Genomic DNA, 23,035 nt, shown 5'->3' on the forward strand with positions numbered 1-23,035 from the left:
TTAGACTAATATATCGCTACCTATATTCTCTTTCTTCTTTCCTTTGTTTTTTTTTTTTTTTTGTCAGAAAACAAATACATATTACACAGTTACAGTGTTGCCACGCATTGTTGAGAAATGGATTTTATAACAATCCGGCCCAAACTACAAGGACGAGAGACTTAAAAGTTAATCTGAATATTTCAGATAGTTAATTCACTAGCTAGAGTATAAAATTATGTCAAGAATTAAGAATTTTAATCAATATTTAAATAATAATTCGATTATCAATAACTACATCATTCGGTTTACAAAGTTGTCTTCCTAATATTATCTTTATATCAAATAGATTACCAAATACCTTTGACCTCTTGAACCATGCAATTTGATAATTAATTATCGGAGTATTAGTGAGACATCTTCTTTCTTAAGTTAAATAAATGCTGACACGTCACTATAAGTAAGGAATTTTATCATGATTAGATAGATAGATACTGATCTTTATCAGGTTCATCTGTCTCAAATTGATTTGAGTGTGTACTGGGTGCAAACAACCTTATCAAGAGCCTAAGTAACTTCATTACCAAGTTAGAATGCAACGGATATATATTTTTTTTTAATCTTAAACCAGTACGAAATAAAATAGAAATGGATTTGCGGAATTAAAATTTAAAATAACTATACATATACTAACTAATCTTTGATCAACTGACAGTTGTCTCCAATGTTTGATTTACATAAAATTCAAGGATGATATATTATATAAGTTCAGTATCTAATTGTAATAGCGTAACTTTGTTGTGTTCCGCTAAAAGCAACTTTTTGTACTTCAATGTATCCTTTCTTTCTCTTATTCTCTTTCTAATAACTAGGATGCAACCATATGTACCGCTAAAAGAATGAAGTTCAGAATCTTTGCCCGCACATCACTTCTTTGTAATAGTTTTTGTTCTTGGTCTGAAGAACCTTCTGATCTCTTAGCAGATCATTTGCTCAAGAGGAGGGTCTCTTTTGTGTAACTGGTCTCTTTTACGTGTTTTTCTCTTCCAACTTTTGGTCTTTCAATGAAACTCTGCCCACTATGGGGAAATGTTCTGTATTGTATTTCTCTTCTCCGTTTGAAGGAATACAAGTTAAGTTACATGATTGCCAGAACCATTAAAAAAAAAAAAAAAAAAAAACCAAAATTGTTAGGATAAGTCCAAAATTTAAAATTGGTGTAAACATTTGAATTCTAATTAAGAACAAATTTTCAACACTTCACTTTATTTCCGGTATCAATCACGAGCAAAAAAAATCATCATTTAAAGAAGTTTTCTTCAATGAAATGTATTAAGTAGCAAAATTAGAATTTTTTCGGGGAGAAGGTTGATGAAAATGACAGCCATGTTGCTCTGTGAATCACAACAAAGTTAAGTAGCTGTCACAACTTAATTAGAAATGAAGAAGCAGCCCAGCTTTCGTTTTCCAGGGTAGGCTAACGTGACGTGGACGAAGCGTCCCATATTCATATTTTCGTGCTTATACCATTGGAATTTAATCAGATAATATTAATTTGCATCTATCTTCTCTTTGACCAAAGGACAAATGACAAAGTTTAAAGGAAGGACATATCTGAACATTTCTATATCTACTTTAAATAAGAGCTTAATAGAAATCACAAATGAGATTATTTTTGGAGGAAAATAGGATAAAAAATATATTGTCAATTGATTTTATGGTGAAATAACAATTTTTTTTATGGTATTACAGGTTAACTCGTGTATGAAGCGTAAATGTCACATGCCTTTCATGTCATTCAATATATTGTTTATGTATATTGCTCACAACGCGTCAAGAAGTGTGTGTGTGGATGTGAAGAATGTGCTCAACTTCTTTTCAATTTCACGTCTCTCATTGTTCATCTACCTCTCTCAACTTTCTTCCATTCTCCATCTTTTCTTCTCTCTCTTTTTTTCTTAACAATGACATGTTGTGGGAAAAGCATGCTGTGCCTTTCCTTGTGTTAACACTTTATTATCTCTTGGTGCGTTTACACCTAATTGGTAAAGCTAATTATTTTGGGTTCGAGTCAAACAATATCGACCCCTTAAGTACTTTCGAAGATTTATCAAAAGCACAAAGAATAAGCAAGAATTAATAGGATTTAAATTGTGAAAATACAGTGGGGGTGGAAAATTTTCCCAAAAATCCCGAACCGAACCGAAAAAATCCCAATCTCAAACCAAAAATTTCCCAAACCGAAATTCCCGAAATTTTTGGGATGCTATCCCGAACCGATCCCAAAATTTCGGTATGGGATTCGGGATTGGCTTCTCAATATTTCGGGAATCCCATACCGAACCGAAAAAATATAATGTTAATTATTATATATATATTTATACATATATATTATTCTTTTATAATTGATGCTAGTAGTTTCTAATTCATGCTCTGCAACCTGGAATGCCCTACACCTTGCATATTTTTCATGTTCTGTTTGATATTCATGTGGATTTTATTATTGCTGCTGCCATGGTTGATGATTTCAGAAGACTTGATTCTTTTGTCTCTCAACAGATTGCAAAAATGGTTTAATTAATTTGAATTTTGACTATGATAAAACCAGTCAGACATGCCAGTGTTCAATTAAATGGTAGTGTGAATGAAATGAAATTCCTAGTTCATGAATGTGTTCTTAAATTATATATTTGAAGAACAATTCATAATTTCATATTTCAATTTGGGATTCCCGATTTGTCCTAAAATCCCGAAAATATTTCGGGATTCCCGAAAATTTGGTTTGGGATTGGTCTTCAAATTCCCGTCCCAAAAAATTTTGGTTTGGGATTCGGGATACTAGTTTCGGTATGGTATCCCATACCGAACCACCCCTACATATTAGGTTTCTAAAAATTTCTCTATGTCAAACGTCCAAACTTTTTCGAGGAACTAGTTGTTTCCAATTTAATCAGCGTGTTATTATTCAAACTGTCATAGCTTCCGTGGACACTAGTTTTTTCCTATTTTATTTTCGGTTGGAGTTTATTAATTTATTTAGATATTTAATTAGAGGTTTGATTTGAATTTGTATTAGGATCTAATTGGTATTTTGCACGTTAGGGTTTCTTAGGTTTTGGTCTTTATAAATATAACTTGTAGTTTAGTTTGAGAGGTTAAGTCAGTCAAGATGTAGATCTTAATTTGTAGTCGTCTTCGGCATTCTTCATTATAAACAATATTTCATAGTTTCATAGTAATTGTTCGTTTGTTATGCGTACTTTGATTTTTAACTTGGTATATTAGAGCAAGTTCGATCATTTTGAATTTAACCTGCTCTGGATGGGTATCAATTTATTTGTCCGTTTGTCGTTTTGTATCTATTAGTCGTAGTCTATTTTCTTGGTTTGGCTACCTTGTAGTAGTTAGAGTTTTGTTGTTTAAAAAAAAATTGAATCTGCTTTTTTTTCTGAAGTCTCAACCGCGTCCAGCCGAGTCGTTGTCTATTTTTTAAGAGTAATGCTATTCATACCATGTTTTTGTACCATATTTTCATATCACCTTAGGTGACATTTGATGTGGATAACCACATTGTTTGAATTAATCAGATTTTTAAATTTAGTTCATTATTTAATAAACTAATAATTAAGAAAAACTAATTAATTAAATGATGATTGTGGTATACGAGGAGTTTTTCTCCTTCATTTCCTTGGGTTTTGTAAATTTTTCAAATGATGTTGTTGTCCACATCAGATACCATCTAAGGTGGTATAGAAATAATCTGCTTTTTTTCTTCTGAAGTCTCAACTGTGTCCAGCCGAGTCGTTGTCTATTTTTTAAGAGTAATGCTATTCATACCATATTTTTATACCATATTTTCATACCACCTTAGGTGACATTTGATGTGGATAACCACATTGTTTGAATTAATCAGATTTTTAAATTTAGTCCATTATTTAATAAACTAATAATCAAGAAAAACTAGTTAATTAAATGATGATTGTGGTATACGAGGAGTCTTTCTCCTTCATTTCTTTGGGTTTTGCAAATTTTTCAAATGATGTGGCTGTCCACATTAGATGCCATCTAATGTGGTATAGAAATATGATATAAAAACATGGTATGAATAACATTACTCATTTTTTAATATGGTACATTTCCTTCTAGAGAGTACCTATCAGGTGGTTTTCCATGGTTCTGTCTAGGAGGTAACACATAAGTTTGTTTAGCAATTTCAGAGTTGATACCAACACTTCTTTCCAATGCACTTATATCAAGAATATCCGTTGATCAATGGGTGAGTACTAAATGAGCGTGAAGCGTGTGGCGTGAGGCGTGAGGGGGATAGGCTTCAGTGGTGCATGATTCACTTGCATCAAGTTATTTTGGGCCGGTGTCTCCCACTTCTTCAATAAGCCAATTTGGGCTTGGCGGCGTCTCTGAGCCCACGTCACACTATCAGCGCTCCTGGCCTACTTCAGTCACATCGCTGTGGTTACATCCAGAGCTGGTATATCAAACCAGCCATGGTCTTCACGCATGGTCATCTCTATTTGAGGAATATGGATGGGTTGATTACAATAGTTCATCAGATAAAGTTACGTCCATTGTAACATACATATGCTGTGTTGGTGGATGGTAACACTGATACCGTTTTTGTTGGGGACTAAAGTTAGGACAAACACACTGCATTGCACACGGGTCAAGTTTGTTTTGTTGAATTTATGGAGGTAGATATAGGTTACGCAACAAAAAACTTTGGGTTCTAATTGTAGGGATGAAGACAGTGTGACATGATCTGCAAGTGCTACCAAAGAAGTTCGAAAAGAAAGAACTCGTGATGCCATGCAGTTCAGAAGGTGAATGACATAAGTTACTGCATCATCTCAGAATGTTTTGGACGCACAAACCCCAATCAGAAAAAGACGAGTAATCTTTAGAATGTGCAAGTTCTTTCTTTTGGTCACTCCATTTTGTTGCAGAGTTTGGAGACAAGTTGTCCCACGAAGAATGCAATTTTTTATTTTTTATTTTGAAAAATTGGGAATGTTGAGAATTACGATATTCGCCAACCTTTTTGGATTTGAAGACATTATCTAGAAGTGAATATTGATTGTAGATCATGCAATAAAATGTTTTGAAAATTGCCCTCATATCACTTTTAGTCATGGTAGGGCAATCATCCACAAACGTTATATACCAGTGGATTCCATACTGAGTAGTAATATGAGATGACCCCCGCACATCATAATGAATCAACTCGAAAGGAACAATTTTTTTATTAAAACTCAAGGAATATGAAGCTCTATGGGTTTTAGCTAATGTGCAAATATTATGCTTTAGGGAAGAGTCTAAAATATTATGAAATAAAAAGGGAAGTAACTTTCTCAAATAACCAAAAGATGCATGACCTAATTGACAATGTCATAACTGAATAGCCTCACCTTGCTATTATCACTACTTCGACTTGATTAACACGGGTCAAGGGCTACATTATCCACATAGTAAAATCCCGTCCTTTTAGTACCACGCCTAATGATCACCTGACTTCGAATATCCTGAATCAATAAAAAAGGGAACATTAGCACAACATAATCTAACTACTCGATGACTTGGCCATTGACAATAAATTATTCGAGAGTGCGGGAACAAGTGTATAGTTATGTAAAGAGAGAGTAGAGGTGAGTGCTTTAGAATCCAATCAAGTAATTGGAACAATACCCTAATTAGTCGTGACAACACTGCCCCATGGTGAGGATGTTATAGATTTATTGAGGATTTGGTCATAGGTTATAAGGTTTCTAGCACCCGAATCAATGATCCAGCCCATATCTCGATTTGCATATGCAATTAAAGAAGTGATCATATTACCTGTATCTTTAAACAAAATTATTTGAAGAGATCATGTTGAGAAGTGAAAGTTGTTCAGTTAAATCATCTCGATGCACTTCTTGCACCTGTCCCGCTAATGGAGTTCGGACAGCACTCCAGCTTGGTGAGTTAGGTCAACATTGGGCCCAACATGGCTAGCAGCTACGACTACAACTCTTGGCCCAATTTTTGCAAGTTTGGCATATGCGGGATTTTTGTGAGCCTTTCTGTTGTTCTACTTTCTTCTCTCCATGAACTAATCTAGATAACCATGGATTTCGAAACATGTTTCTTTCATGTGACGAATTCCATTGTAGTGGCTGCACCATAGCTTATCATTTTCAACTTCATCCAAATCCCGCAGAGAATGCAGAGGTCCCGTTGAGGGAGACTTACTAACCATGGTCATAGAAGAACTACTGTTAGCATTTTTACCGCCGAGCATAGTAGTTTGTCGTTGTGCTTCACGCTAAATGGTGTTGAAGCACTATTCTATTACCAGGACCGACTTCATAGGAGGAATGTTGCTCTAAATTGGAACGAACACGTCATCAAGTTCTACGAGAAAATCATACACCCAATCTTTTTTAAGATCGTCTTTCAAGGTCTCCAAATCAGCAACATACACCATCTTATTTGGACGCCGTTTATCCATCTCCTACCACTTGTTTTTCAACTCTACTAAATAATGATTTACTGGACGCCTGTTTTGCTTTGTCCTCGTTGCCTTGCATCAGAACTTGTAATATTGAGATTGATCAACCCCGTCATAAAACATTTGGGTGACACTATCCCAAATGTTCTTGGTTGTCCGCAATTCGATGAACATCCTAAGTGGATATAGATCTATGGTTTTCAGCAACCAAGCTCCTACAATTATGGCCTTGGTAAGCCACTTCAAGTAACCATGTTTCGTCTCATCAACCATCGCAATGTGTCCATTAATCAAGTATCCAAGCTTGTTTAAGCCCGCAACATGAATCTCCATCATCCTCGACCATACCTTGTAGTTCGTAGTTCGTATCATTCACCTTGAACCCAAACAATAAGCCATGGATGTTGGAAAACTCATGTAACGACCCGTCCCGAATTTTACGGAACATGGTGATTTTGTCTTTCTAAAGTTATCGCCCTGGAAATGTGTGGTTCGTTTTGGTAAGTAAGGGTAGTTGAGTCCTCGATATGTTAGTCTCTACAAAATCACAAAGAGAATTGGCGTGGTTGCTTATAGATTGGAGTTACCACCAGAATTGTCACAAATACATGATGTATTTCAGGTTTCCATGCTTCAAAAGTATGTACCAGATCCATCTCACGCTTTGCAGCCGCAACTGTTGGAAGTGAGTCAGGAGTACATGGGTTATGGAACCAATGGCGATTATTGACCGACAAGATAAAATGTTGAGAAACAAGGTCATTCCGTTGGTGAATGTGTTATGGAGGAACCACGCAGTCGAAGAGGCAACGTGCGAAACAGAAGAACTGATGAGGAGTCAATATCTGCACCTGTTTACTTGAGGTAGTAAATTTTAGGGACGAAATTCTCTTATGGGGGTACATTGTGATACCTCGTCCTAAATTTGTAGTATTTTGTTGTTATCGAACATATGAAATTACAAAATTGCCCTTAAGGCATGAACGTTGACTTTGATTGACCGTCTTATCGAAATGCGTATGATTACCTTTCTTAGTTTATTCTTATTGTACTCGTCACCACAAACGCGTAGGTACGAACGGATTTGAAATTTGAGTTATAGCAAAGTTTTTAAGTTTTGAAACGTCGAACGTTTTTTGGATATTTTGTGTTTCGTTTTTAACGATCTTAATTTGCAAGCCAATGGGACCCATTTGGGATTCTTGCCCCCTTATCCCTTTCCCTATCCGTGAGTCGCCCCATCCCCTTTTATTCTGAAAATCTCTCAGCTTTCTCTTATCTCTCACCTTTACTTTTCTCTCTTTCTATTTAGCTCTCCCGACTCCTTCTTCTATGTTCTCTTTCTCTCCCTTTCTCTCCAAGCTTCACTTACACGACAATGTCTACCACCTGGACGTCGTGATCTTGAAACCTCTGAGCCAAGGCATGGGTACTCCAACAGTGACAGAGCCACTGTTCATTCCCTTCCCCGACGAACTTCGACAGATTTTGTGACTTTTCCGACTTGAGTAAGTTCCTTGAAACCTTTTGGTTGTGTTTTAAGGTTAGATCAAGGCATGTTTTAAGTTGTATATGTTTGTTGGACGCATAAATAGCTCGGAGGAAGCTTTCCCTAGTTTTTTGCGAGAACCCTAGTCTTCCAGGCCCATTTTTTGGCCAACTCTGGCCACGACATGTCTCCAAATTGGTACAAATCTCTTCCTTTCATCCTAAGCTTCATTTCAATAGCTAGAACATTGAAAATGGTGAAGAAATGAGCTCGAACGGAGCTCTAGAACTTCTACCTAGATTCTGCCAGACCCACAACCTGAAATCGAGTTGACTTGACCCATAACCCTAAAACCGGATCTAACCCAGAACCGAGCCCAACCCAACAAACCAGGCCCAACCCAATAATCCAATCCAACCCAGCAACTTAAAACCCAGATTTGACTCGTACCAATTCCCAGATTCCATGGTTCGCGCATGGAGCACACATGCCTCTACTGGAGGTACTATGCTTTGCCACCATGCCAACGACTCTTTTGGCGACCAATCATGGCGCGTGAGGGAACCCAAGGTCCCCTCTTAGGTTTTCCGACGTCCTAAATCCGTTTATGACCTCCGTTTTTCCAAATTCAATCGTTTTAGTAGAGTTTAATTAATTGGTCCCTTTATGTGCTTATGTGTGTTTGTTAGCAGCATTTCCGTCCTCTCTATTCGAACAGCTCTTCGACGACGGAGTTCTGTAAGTGGACCCTACCAAAATGCATGATTTTATTACTAGAAATGCATACATGAAAAACATGATTTTAAGATTACGTTTTATGAAACATTTATGAGTAAATCGTATTTACACTTTATGAAACATCATGTTTTATTGATTTTACGTTTACTGAGATATTTATGAACATGGATTTATAATATGATGTTTGAGATATTTAGCTCCGATGAGATATATTTTGGAAAGATTATGTTCATTATTTTTTGTGCTTACTTAGTGGTTATTCCTACTATGTGCCTACGGGCGAATGATATTTATATATAGCTTCGGTTAGAAGATATTTATATATGGCTTTGGTCGGGCGATGTAGGGCCTTCAGGCGATTGTGATACCACTACTAAGCACACTTTATATGATATATGTTTTATGAAAGGTTTTATCGCATGCTAGGGTTTTCGGAAAATATATTACTTATTATGCTATATGAGTTTTCTAAACTGAGGGTTAGTACGTTGAAAAATAACTGTTTTAGTATTACATACATATAAATTTGGTCCACTCTTTTTTTGTTTTGCTCCTCCTCAAGACCTAGGAATGAGGCATACGACCCGAGCTACGAGGCATTCCCATATTAGTGAATTTGTGTCCTCCTCTCTACGTAGGACATCTCTTGTAATAGCACTTTCTATTATTCCTTCCGTTTGTACTCCTAATTAGTTGTATGCTTTGAACATGTCATGCATTATCACTCTTTAATTGTTGGCAGTTGAATATTATATTTTATTAAGGTTTGTAATTGATAACTATATTGCATTGTTAAGCGCAAACTTTATTATGCATGTTTTACATGTTCTCAACATATGCATTCATAAAATAGCTTACGTCACCCTCGGGTGTCAGCCGACACATGGCCATCGCGTTGTCCTTCGGACACTGAAATCGGAGCATGTAAACTTGTTTGATGCAAAGGTCTGACCCAAGATCGGGGTAACAGCCTTGTCCTCAGCCATTGCAGCAACAAATTGGGGCTTTCGTGTACAAGTTTGGGGCATGGGTTGTGGGTTGGCTACTTATAATTGCTTCTAAAGAGTTTCCTTTTGAGTCTCTGCCTCCACCTTGGTATACCGAGTATTTAGGAAGGTTCAGTGAGTGAGGAGTAAATTTCCTAGAGGAATTTCAGCTATTTTCCTAGAGGAATTTCGGCTATGGCTCTGGATTTGGATGTTGCAGATTGCTCTAACCCTCTCCTTAAGACCTCTATTTATAGTGGTCTAGTTACAATTAGGTTGGAGGCTTTGGACTCTAAGCCAAAGCCACTAAACCAAGCATATTCCCTATCCTTTGATGGATAAATAATTAAAGATTTTACTGTCATTTAGTACTACGGTCTAGTGATATTCTTTTTCACTTGTAAATGAGAAGCCTTAGGTTCGATTCTTCACAAAGGCGAATTTGAACTATATTATTACTAGCCCATTGTGAGACTAAACCCACTCCTTGTGTAAATAATATAGTTTGTTAAAAAAACAAAAAAACAAAAAGATTTTACCAAATCATAATCCACCCCCTATTTAGGTGGATTATAGGTGGTTTATATTGTTTTACTGAGTCAAATAAAACTAACAAAGATCTAGGGTTTGGTGTTGGGTATGAGTCTCTTGTCTCCAAGACTAACTAGGATTCAGTTTTAGGTTTGGTGTCCACAAGGGTTTCAAGTTGTCGGCTATAGTTTAGAAAAAGAGAGTGGCCGAAACTGCTTTGATGTCAAGATAATTTTTAGAGTTTAACTAGAAAACAGTACCCGCGCGTTGCTGTGAGATTACAAATCGTATGAAAATTTATGCTTCAAATATATAAAAGATTGTGTCATAGAAGATTAATATCATTTATAAAAAAATTAGACTATTTACATGTAAAAAATGTAAGGAAATATTGTTTCAATCTAGCTACTACAATGAATTGAAAATTTAAGCAATCATACCCAATGTCGTGAGAATAAGGTCTTTTGGTAGAATAGCACTGGTTTTATGTTTGTTCCTCTTCACCATTGAAATTTCTTCTACAATAACTACAAATTTACAAAAGATACAAAACAATCATTGTTATTTTGACATATATGTAAGTAAGAGCAGGCAACATTTGAAAACACAATCACCTAAATTTAAACTGAGTTAAATGTAAAGAGAATATAAATTTTTTCCTTACCAAACCAGGGAGCTGAAACATATGACTTAGAATACAATGACTGTCATATGCCTTGATCATTTGTAATGTACTTGCCACTGCCTCTTTGATCATCTCTTATGTAATAGCCCTCTGTAAAGATCCAAAACATGAGAACAATAGTTTAAACAATTTAGAAACAAATTGGAGCAGTTAACTTGAGTTTCAGGTTCAGCTAATAGAAAATTGTGGTGCAAACAAACTAAAAGCGGATCTTGGCCATGCTAATGAGATATTAATATTATGCATGCAACACTTTTGCACGTGTAAAAAAGCTTAGCAGAATGAATTCTTACTAATAATTTAGTGTGAAATATGAACAATGATTGACACATTACTCGCAGAAAGTGAATTGAAATGTGTATCACTTGTAGCAGCAACAAAGGCCAGGGTCATGAGATAATGAACAACCTTTCCACACTGCAAGTGAATAAGAAAGATTATGAAACGTTGGAAATTGATAAAAGTATTAGAAAAGAGAACAGCAAAATGAAATATACTGAAAAGGTAAAAGATGCAGAACCTACCACCAAATGCTGGTGAATCTCATTCCCACCAAAATAAGCGCATAATTGGATAATGTGTTTAGAACATGCAACTCCCGTTTGAAAGAACAATTGCAAAGTTTCCTAGAAAAAGCTACCGTGGATCGTATTCAAGCTTACCAAATAGAGTACCATCGGGGTTGCAACTCTAATGTTCCAACTCACTGGTCTTTTGTTGCAACTCTAATGTTCCAAACATTCCAATCACCCCCCTCATCTCTTCGAAAAAATTACACACACATTTTATCTAACACCAACAAAGGAGTTATCAAACCAGGAAAAAACAAAAAGAGAAAAAACTTACCCAAAAAATAACAGGACCGCCGGAACTGTCGGTAAATCTGTGACTGACCAAGCGAGGAACCAAACCGCAAAATATCCTCTTAGCCAAGAGAACCCTAGAACAGGATCAGAGGCAACCCAAAACCAAATGGTTACAATTCCATCCAAAATTAACCAAAACATAGCAATTAGAAAACATACTTCAGTTCGGAAAATTAACTTCCCAGTAATAGATCTGACCAAAATCGGTGCAAATTAGACATAAACAAACGCAAAAACCGCGAAATATTCTGGACTTAACGGATTGAAAAACAGCAACCCATATCGGAAAATACCCAGTCATCACAGATATAACATATGGAACTCAAAAACTTTAAGAATGAATGACTAAACCCCTCCACTACAGCCGGCAATGTTTTGGACAGTGTAGGAATTGAAGCAAAACCCAAATCCAAGGAAAAGTAAATGGCTTTTCTAATTCAATTTTTTTTTTTTTTGGAGTTTGGCAGTTGTGATTTGTAGTTTTTAAGAGAAAGAACTGGAAAAATTTATACTCGGTTGGTTTTTTTCAGCAGGAAAGAGAGAGAGAGAGGAGTCGCGATCGGAGAGCTAGAGAAGGCAAGCTTTAGCAACAGAAGGGTTTGTGAGAGAGATCGAAATGGATGGAAGGAAGAATCCAGAATTTCTAAAAGCAGACCAACGCGTCAACATCCTGTAGAAGCACACGGACGCGTGGACAGCAGGGTCAAGTTCATCATTTCACTGTACAAACAAGGGAAAAATATCAGAATACAATGGAATCGGAGGTCATTTTCGCCCGTTCACTGTTGATGAACAACGTTTTTTTCTTGAGTTTTAGTATATGTATATAATTTGTTGTTGTACATTTCTCTTTATCGGAGGCAATATATACCAGGCTTCACATAACTTAAAGAATAAGAGACAATTAAAGAATTCTGATAAATTAAGAGTAATGTTATTCATATTATTATTTTTTACCACATTTTTATACGTGATATTTGATGTGGACAACTACATTATTTGAATTAATCAAAATTTTAAATTTAGTTTATTATTTAATAAACTAATAATTAAAAAAAAAACTAGTTAATTAAATGACAATTGTGGTATACGAGGAGTTTTTCTCCTTCCTTGAGTTTTGCAAATTTTTCAAATGATGTGGTTGTCCATCTCAAATGTCAACTAAGGTGATATAGAAATGTGGTATAAAAAGATGATATGAATAACATTACTCATAAATTAAAGAAGAGTAATGTTATTCATACCATGTTTTTGTACCACATTTTCATACCACCTTAGGTGACACTTGATGTGGACAGCCACACATTTGAATTAATCAGATTTTTAAAATTAGTTCATTATTTAATAAACTAATAATTAAGAAAACTAGTTAATTAAATGATAATAGTGGTCCTTCCTCTCCATGGGTTTTACAAATTCTTTAAATAATATGACTGTTTACACCTAAAGTAGTATAGAAATATGATATAAAAACATGATATGAATAACATTACTCATTAAAAAATCCTAATTACGTACTAAAAACATTTGTTTGACTCACCCCAACCATTTTTGTTGATGGAAATGAGATCTATCTAGAGATGGATGGACGGAGATAACAAGAAAAAGGCCGAAAATCAAGAACAGACCTATGACTGCTGAAACGGTCTTGTGGAGACCGATCGACGTGCCTTGAGATAACAGAAATCACTTCTTTAATTAAGTGTATAAACAAAATATACTTTTAGGCCATGGTATAGACAGATTTTTCATATTTAATTAGTAATTAGTTGAATGAATTCTTGTAGCGAGCTGCAAACTGTTAGATATGTAGAAATTCCAAAAACACATGGTTAGACGCGTCTCGGAACAACAAATTATTAGCCTTCATTAAGAACAAAAACGACCAGGAGAAAACACTTTTAAAAAATTTGATCATCTTTTTAGTGGAGGCAGATTGTCTGCCCTCCTATTTGAGTATCATTTTCATCCCCTTCTATTTTGTGCTGCCACGGTTAAGTCACGTTAATATTTTATATTGATTTTTTTTATAGAGATAATAAAACAAAAAGCAATTTGAATATAAAATGTTGACGTGACTTAACCATGACCGCACAAATAGGAAATGATGGGAAAGACACCCAAACAGGAGGGCAGACAATCTGCCTTCCTTTTTAGTACGCTGTGTGATAAACAGGAGAAAACAGAGGCAATCTGAATCAGTCTATAAGAGAGCCAAAAATTGGGATGAAGGTTCAAAGATATCTATCCTAATTATTAGGATCGACAACAAGTTCAACTTTGTAGACTATAGTAGTTTCTCAAATATTTTGGGAAAAATTTGTGTTTGAGGATGCGTGTGTCATTTAGTAATAGCATAATTGTCAAGGATGTCCTGATCAACTATTTGAAACTTTGTTGAAGTAAATTTTGGTACCATGTATTGGTTCCAACCAAAGGAATAAATTAGGAAACCGAGGAGAGAATGTCAACTCGCACCAACTTTGAAAGTTTTGGAAAATGATTTAAGCCTCTAAAATTAGCAGTAAGGGTTATTTTTATAACAACTTGAGCAATTTTATACGAGGAAAAGAAAACTTTCTTGCACAACTTTGAATCTATCCGTTGATTTGTAAATAAAACAATACAAGTGTGAAATTGGTAGCTAAGTTCAATCGTAGAGAGTCACGTATGTATTGTTAAATTGTCAATTATATTATTGTCAAATTGTCAACATTGAAAAATCGTATTCATTTATATTCTTAACTACAGTTGGATGGCTTAGTGATTTTAGATTTGTCTAATTTTTTGTAAAGATAATATGCGTTAAAATATAGACGATTTAGATCGTTGAAAAAGCTAAAGAATGAGCACCGTAATGTGTTGAGGGATCTCTCAACGAAATGGAACTCTATATATGTGAATGTATGTATAATTTTAGTCAACTATGATTAATGAAGCATGAATCTTAAAGGGCAGAAAGATGAGCTGCTATATACAGTTACACACGACCCGCACACGCTTACCGTCTTTGAGTTGAGTTGCTCGGCTTAATTAGGTCTGGTCCTCACTGACCTAAAAATATGTGTGCTTCTCAGTTGTACTTACACTTTGCTCAAATTTTTATGCCCCTTCCCATTAATTATATCAAAAAAGAAAATATAAGTTGGGGGCGCAAGAGGAAGATCAAATTCAATAGGGTGAATCTATTACTTGAAAAAATATTATGAACACAGTAATAAGACACATAAAAAAAGGTGGGAATGATATTTGTTTCGCAGAGGATAGAACTTAATTAGTACCATCGATCGCTAATTAAGAACCAAACCCTAGATCTTTTCATGTCACCTGAGCCAGAACACAGATGGCCATGGGCATTCATATATATGATCTTATAATCAAACGCATGTCGCATGTGTTCAAAATGATCACTGCAAGTCTGCAACCGCCACAGCAGGAACTCAACATGCGGTTCCAAGTTTTAGTGTACAACGTTATTGTGTTGCAGAGACTTGAGAAGTAGGCAAAATCATGACGACCAACTATATACATGGATATGGGTTTCAAGAGGGTTAAGAGGCAATTAGTTGCTTTTATTTTATTTTATTTTATTTTATTTGTGGCTTAATTGGATTAATATTTTCCATGATGACACGGTAGTTGGAAGATAGCCCTTGTCCTAAAAAACAACTAAGATTTAAGCCCATGTGGTGAAGTTTATTAGGATTTATGCCCACAATTAAAAATTCTGTAAATTTTCGGTTAATTATTAGCACGTGAGCCAGCCCCATGTGCTAACAACTAATAGAGAGTTCCGTTTGAGCCTAATATGTGTGGCTCACGTGCTAATAATTAATAGAAAGTTGGCGAAATTTTCAATTTTGGGCATAAATCCTAACAAACTTCACCACAAGAGCTTAAATCTAGGTTTTTTTTTTTTTTACCATATGAGTTATCTTCCAACTACCTTATCACCACGGGAACTAATAATCCAATTAGGCCCTCTCTTTTTTTCAAACAAACTGTAATTATAGTAAGGATCCTCGAGTGATCTTTATAGACATAATCATAGTACATGTATCTTGCAATGGAACTAGAAAATCGTAAAAACCAAATACAAATATGATATTAATATCCAAGATCAGCAACCACTTCTGCCATCATGTTTGATTCTCGGAAGATATGTCTGAATGAAACTTGCAAAATTTACCCTTGAGGTGATGATGTCTTCAACATAAAATACTTAATTCTCCAAGGAAGTTGCGCCTTATAACTTAATAATAGAATGGTAAATTTTCCAAATTTTATTCAATAGTCATCATGCATTTAGAATTGGAGATCCCATTTTCTTGACTAGAAGTGATAATAGTTTCATTAATAAATAAACAAATTACAAAAGTTACCACATGGCTATATTTTTTAGTGATCAATTCAATGATCCGGAAAGAATTAGCACAAATAAGTATACAAAGTAATCTTTAATTGCTACCACAAGCACTACTTGTATTAGCACAAGCCACTGGTTTAGATCCACTACAAATACGACAGACTCAACGAACGCAAACCAAGCACACACAATGTCATCGGCAACAAGTGAGACCACATCAAATCATAGTTGGTAAGCGAGGCCTTATCACTTGCTAAGTAAGACATCACCCATTAGACGCGGTACAAACAAAACCTACCGTAATCCGAAAATGGAATCCACCCATCTGCTCATCTCCACAGGTTCGTTCATCTTAACTTGTGACTTTATTGCTTCTGTGAGATTGGCCGGAACCGCAAGCCAAGCAAAGCGAAGCCGCCATGATCTGGCCAGGTAAAGCAGTGTCGCCACAATTTGATTAAGAAGAATATTTCCAACTTGAAAAATCAAACCATATGAGGGGATTCTTACCCACCGATAACCAAAAAACCAGCCCAAGTTCACAAATCCAGCTGGGTGGGCAAATCACGAAATTGGAGTGAAGGCTCCAACAAGAAAAAATAGCTGCCAAAGTGGTAGGGGAGAATGTAAATGTTGGGCAACACCAATGGGGTGAAAGAAATATTAGATATAGCAAGATGGTGACACTTGTTAATTTGACAAGAGGTTGAGTTAGTTGTAATTGGGAGTTAGTTGGAAATGGAGTTAGTTAGGAGTAGAAGGTATTGTGGTCATTGTTGTAATATGAATGGTAGGTACATAACCATTGTATACGTGCCATTTGGTATTCAGTGAGTGAAATACAAGAATTCCATTTACTTCTCTCTCTAAAACTTTCTCTTTTCCTCCAACCGTTTCTTTTGCATTTCTCTGCTATACATACATAAAGGTTAAGATGGTATCATCACTGGGAAAGGTTCATCGCTGATTTCGATTCTAGGAGTTCTTCCAATGTACATGGGTTGCGGTCGGTGTTCGTGTTCGTGTTAGCGATCGTGGGTTCTGTAATTTCTTCAACGAGGATTTATCGGAAATTCTTGGAAGGATGGAAGCTGAAATTGGGCAGAAGTTTTGTTGTTCTAGCGAAGAAATTTTTCAGGTGATTTTGTTCCAGTGTTATTCACTTTCTGTGTAGCTGATTGATTTACAGATTCAAGGTGTTAGCTTATGTGATATGCAAATTTAGGGTTTTCTGCATTTTTCCTTCTATTTCAATTTATCTACATGATAATTGGTTGATTTCTGCTTAAAAGTTGGATTGTGAAGGAGATATCTACAAGGAAGTGTCATTCTTTCTTGGAATATAAGAAAGTGTCAATCTTTCTTGGTGAATCCGAAAGTGTCAATCTTTCGTGAATAGTTTACAGTTTGATTGGAAGAAAGTTCCAGTCTTTCTTGAATACGAAAGTGTCAATCTTTCGTGATTTCTGCATAAAAGTTACTTGGAAGAAAGTTTCAATCTTTCTTGAATATGAAAGTGTCAATCTTTTGTGATTTCTGCAATTCTCTATGAAAGTTTTAGTCTTTCTTGAATTTTGTTGATCATGGCTAATACAAATATAAAAGTTGAGAATATTTTAGGGATGCTGACTATAAAGTTCAAGGATGATAACTTTGCCAAATAGGCATTTCAATTTCAGTCAGTCTTGAAAGGGTTTAAGACGTTTAGTCATTTTGATGGGGATACTGCTTGTCCACCTAAATTTGTAATTGATACTGAGAAAGGAGTGACTGATGAAATTAGTGTTGCATATATTGAATGGGAATCTATGGATATGGCATTGCTGAGTTTGTTGATTACTGCACTTTTTGATGAAGCAATTGAGTATGTTCTTGGTTGCAAAACTGCATTTGAAGCTTGGTCCAATCTTGTTGATAGATATGCATCTATGTCTAAATCCAGAGTGAACCATTTAAAGACTGAATTGCATACTATACAAAAAGGAAGTCATTATGTTGATAAGTACTTGTTAAGACTGAAGAGTATCAAGGAACAATTAATTGCAGTTGGAGAATCTATGTCAGATAATGATGTGATCATTGCAGGGCTTGCTGGTTTACCAAAAGAATATGCCATAATTCCAACTGTAATTTTGGCTAGAGAATCATTTATAACTCTAAAGGAATTTAGAGCTCAATTGTTGGGTGCTGAAAAATAGATAGAAGGGGAAACAAATGTATTATCTCAGAATCTATATGCATTGTATATTTAAGGTTCAAGTAGTTCACAGGGGTCATCTTTTACTTCTGGTTCTAATCCTCTAGGACATTGTCATTTGCTATCCACTACAGGTGGTGTAATTGCTCCATCCTCATACCTCAATCCATCTCAACTTCAGTTTCCATCTGAGCCCTATAATTCTCAATTGCCACAACAGTTTCATGTTCCACAGCTTCCTATCTATCCACATCCACCATTTGGTTTTGGTTTCCTAGAGAATGCCTCTCATACAAATGCAAGACAACAGTTTGGTCAAAATGGGGGCAATAATTATAATAGAGGCAATAACTACAGATCAAATGGTAGTAACAATTACAGATCAAATGGTGGAAATAACTACAGAGCAAATGGTGGTTTCAAAGGCAAGAATTTCAATGGAGGGTTCACTGACGGTTCTTCTTTTTGGAATTCTAGGCAAAATGGTAATGGAACATGGTCTGGTAATACTAAGAACAGATCTAATATGGTTATAGAGTGCCAAATCTGCAAAAAAAGAGGGCATACAACTGTGAATTGTTTTCATAGGAATTCCAATACTTTATCTACTGGTTATATGCTTGAGTGTTAAATATGTGGTAAGAGATGACATTCTGCACTAGAATGTTATCACATGGGAAATTATGTCTTTCAAGGTCAATCTCCACCTCAATCTCTAAATGCTATGGTTGCACAACAAACATCTCACTATGTTCCTCAAGATTCTTGGGTTGTTGACACTGGTGCATCACATCATATCACAGCTGATGTGGATGCTTTGAACAATGTTACACCTTTTGAAGGTTATGAAAGAATCACAATTGGGAATGGCACAAGTTTAAATATTGCAAATATTGGTTCTACAACTCTTCAAACCAATTCACATGTTCTTGTTCTTAAAAATGTGCTTCATGTTCCAAAAATAGCAAGAAGTTTACTATCAGTACAACAGTTATGTGCTGATAATCATAGCTGGTTTATTTGTGATGAAAATCAATTTTTTGTGCAGGACAAAAAGATAAGGGAGGTTCTGTATCAAGGAAAGAGTATGCCCAAAGCACTGTTTTAGATTCCAGTACTCAAGAGCTCGAAGGGAATGCAATATGTGGTTCAGAGTTCAGCTGCTTATCTTGGACAATTTGTAAAATCCAGTATATGGCATCAACGATTAGGTCATCCAACTAATGAACTAATGTCTGCTATGAAAAGGCAGTATAGTACACCAGTAGAAATAGACAGTCAACATAGTCTGTGTACTTAATGTATCAAAGGGAAAATGTCTAGGCTTTCATTTCCTGCTAGGACTAATAAGTGTTCTTTCCCTTTTGAAAAGGTCCACACTGATATTTGGGGACCATCTCCTGTAAAATCTCTAGAAGGTCACAAATACTATGTAACCATTGTTGATAAATATACAAGATATGTTTAGATATTTTCCATGTGCAATAAATCAAATGTCTTTGCAATATTTGTGAACTTCTATCTCTATTAAGAAATTACAATCTGATGGGGGTGGACAGTACACTAGTCATTCATTCAAGTCATTTCTTGAAGCAAAAGGAATACAACAGTTAATTTCTTGTCCATATACTCTACAACAGAATAGCTTAGTATAAAGTAAACACAAACACATTGTAGAAACAACAATTACATTACTTACCACAACAAGGTTGCTAAGTTCTTTCTGGTATTATGCATGTGCACATGCTTTGTTCCTAATTAACTGGATGCCATGTAAGTCATTATCATTGGACTCTCCATATATCAATTATAAGAAGCCACCTGAGTTGAAAACCTTAAGAGTGTTTGGATCTGCAGTTTACCCTTGGCTCAGACCATATAATGATCATAAATTGCAACCTAGATTTGAAGTCTGTGTATTTTTGGGATATTCTAGAGGTTATAAATGAGTCATTTGTTACAATCCAGTCACAAGAAAGGGTATAATATCGAGACACATCATTTTTTATGAAAGTGATTTTCCATTCTCAAAGTTTCAGCATAAATTGCAGAATCAATAGTTTACTATACGTACCGGTTCTATTAAACACACAATTGTACCAGTTCCAATTCCATTGAGTAGTTCATCAGCTACTAATGTCTCATCTCAAAATCCATTAGTAAATTCAGTATCCTCAAATGGTCAACAAGTTCATTCAGAGTCTTCTGAGATGCAACAACATATAGACAATTCTCCATTACCTACAGATGAGCAAGTTGTGGACTCACAATCATCACTTGCTAGTCAATAGAGAAAAGCACAATTATTGCCAAGTTCAAATACTACTTTTTCCTTTACAAATGATACTTCTCTTTTGCTTCATGTCCTCAATCCTACACAACTTCAGGTAATTCTTCCTATCTTTACTTCTGATATACAATCTAGTGCACCTATCTCAGGCAATGGTATTCAAACGAGACTGAAGACATGTGTTATAACTAGAAAATATTATTCAGCCTTCTTGACAACTATACCTAAACTATCTTCACTGCAACTACATGATTACAATGATGAGGATATATTTGGGAACAATATATGTGGCTTCTCATTTCTTGCTGATACATAAGATGTGGATGAACCTAAGAATTTTAAAAATGTTTCCAGTATTATACAATGGCAGAATGCAATGCAGGATGAGTTCAATGCATTACAATCATAAGGAACTTGGAAATTAGTTCCGCCTCCTTCATATAGGGTTGTAATTGGAAGTAAATGGGTCTATAAAGTGAAGAGAAATCCTGATGGGACAGTGTCTAAGTACAAGGCAAGGTTGGTTGCACAAGGTTTCAGCCAAGAACAAGGCTTGGATTATTCAGAGACATTCAGCCCTGGTGTTAGACATACAACTGTGAGACTTATTTTATCTTTGGCAGCTCAATTCAACTGGCAGTTAAGACAACTTGATGTTAAAAATGCATTCTTGCATGGAGACCTTGAGGAATAAGTTTATATGAAGCAACCTCAGGGTTTTGTGGATTCCAAACATCCAAATCATGTGTGTAGATTAATTAAGTCACTTTATGGATTAAAACAGGCATCAAGAACATGGAATTCCAAATTTACAAGTTTCTCACCAGCATTGGGATTCAAAACTTCTTTATCTGATTCCAATTTGTTTGTCAAGGTTGATAAAGGGGATGTGATGCTTCTCTTGTTATATGTGGATGACATTATACTCACTGGTTCATCTGTTACAAAGATTCAATCAATTGTTACACAGCTTGCAGAAGTTTTTGATTTAAAAGACATGAGAATGTTAACATACTTTCTGGGGCTTCAAATCCAGTACAATTGAAATAGCTCATTATTTGTCAATTAGTCAAAATACGCCAAGGAATTATTGAAGAAAGCTAGCATGGATAATTGTAAACCAACATCAACTCCTTCAAAACCTCACTTTCAGTTACTTACGACTGATGACACTTTATTATCAAACCCATCTCATTATCGCAGTTTAGTAGGTGCTTTACAATACCTTACTTTTACAAGACCAGATATCTCTCATGCAGTGAATGTGGTATGTTAATATATGACATGTCATACCAAGTTGCATATGCATCTTGTGAAGAAAATACTACGATACTTGCAAGGTACATTGGACTGTGGGTTACAATAAACAAAGTCAAATGAGTTTCATATATTAGTCTTTTCAAATTCTGATTAGGCAGTTGATATTAACACAAAGAGGTTCATCACTAGATATGTTGTATATCTGGGATTCAACCCCATATCATGGGAATCCAAGAAACAATCAATAGTGACTCGGAGTTCCACAAAAGCTGAATACAAAGCACTTGCTCACTATGCTGCTGACATTTTCTGGATTTGATCACTATATAAGGATGTTCATCAGTTCATACCTATTCATCCTATATTACACTATGATAACCTATCTGCATTAGCCTTATGTTCTAATCCAATTTTTCATTCTTGGATTAAACATTTGGATACCGATTATCACTTTGTTCGAGAAATGGTCCAGAAATGAGATTTGACAGTTCAATATATACCAACAGAAGATCATGTTGCAGATGTATTTACTAAAGGTTTACATATCCATGTGTATCTCAAACATTGCAGGAGTCTTCATATAGGAGTTCTTGATTTGCAATCTTCACAAAGTCACCATGGAATCAACCTTACAAGTTCATCGTCTAAACATTCTAAGTCATCAATTCATCCATCAGACTCTTCTTTGGTTATTCAAACTCTGCTGTGACGATCCCAACAGTGTTTGAGGGGGGCATATTAGATATAACAAGATGGTGACACTTGTTAATTTGTAAGAGGTTGAGTTAGTTGTAATCAGGAGTTAGTTGGAAATGGAGTTAGTCAGGAGTAAAAATGTTAGAGGGTATTATGGTCATTGTTGTAATATGAATTGTAGGTATATAACCATTGTATACATGCCATTTGGTATTCAGTGAGTGAAATACAAGAATTCCATTTACCTCTCTCTCTAAAACTTTCTTTTTTCCTCCAAGCGTTTCTTCTGCATTTCTTTGCTATACATACATAAAGGTTAAGAAGAAAAAGGAGAAAAAGGGTGGGACGCCAGCAAGGGCGGAGCTAAGAACAAAGGGCCCGCGGTTGGGCTTGGTTGCAAATTTAGGGTTTGCTTTTGGAGAGAGAAATAAGGATTAATTACCCAAA

The 23,035-nt window shown here is 35.5% G+C and overlaps 1 long non-coding RNA gene across 2 annotated transcripts; it reads right to left on the minus strand.

Annotated features, from left to right (window-relative positions):
- Positions 1 to 10,385: 10,385 nt before the first annotated feature.
- On the minus strand, positions 10,386 to 12,446 carry LOC137715632 (uncharacterized). 2 transcript variants are annotated; one of them, XR_011065578.1, is made up of 5 exons: positions 11,760 to 12,446; positions 11,438 to 11,674; positions 11,207 to 11,330; positions 10,893 to 11,003; positions 10,386 to 10,755 (listed from the first exon to the last, which is right to left on the minus strand). It is a non-coding gene; the product is annotated as an uncharacterized lncRNA (long non-coding RNA). The 2 variants fall into 2 exon arrangements; XR_011065577.1 differs by having other exon boundaries at positions 10,893 to 11,330.
- Between the last annotated feature and the right edge of the window lie 10,589 nt (positions 12,447 to 23,035).

This window comes from Pyrus communis, chromosome 1 (genome assembly GCF_963583255.1).
Source record: "Pyrus communis chromosome 1, drPyrComm1.1, whole genome shotgun sequence".
In the NCBI taxonomy this organism is placed as follows: domain Eukaryota; kingdom Viridiplantae; phylum Streptophyta; class Magnoliopsida; order Rosales; family Rosaceae; genus Pyrus; species Pyrus communis.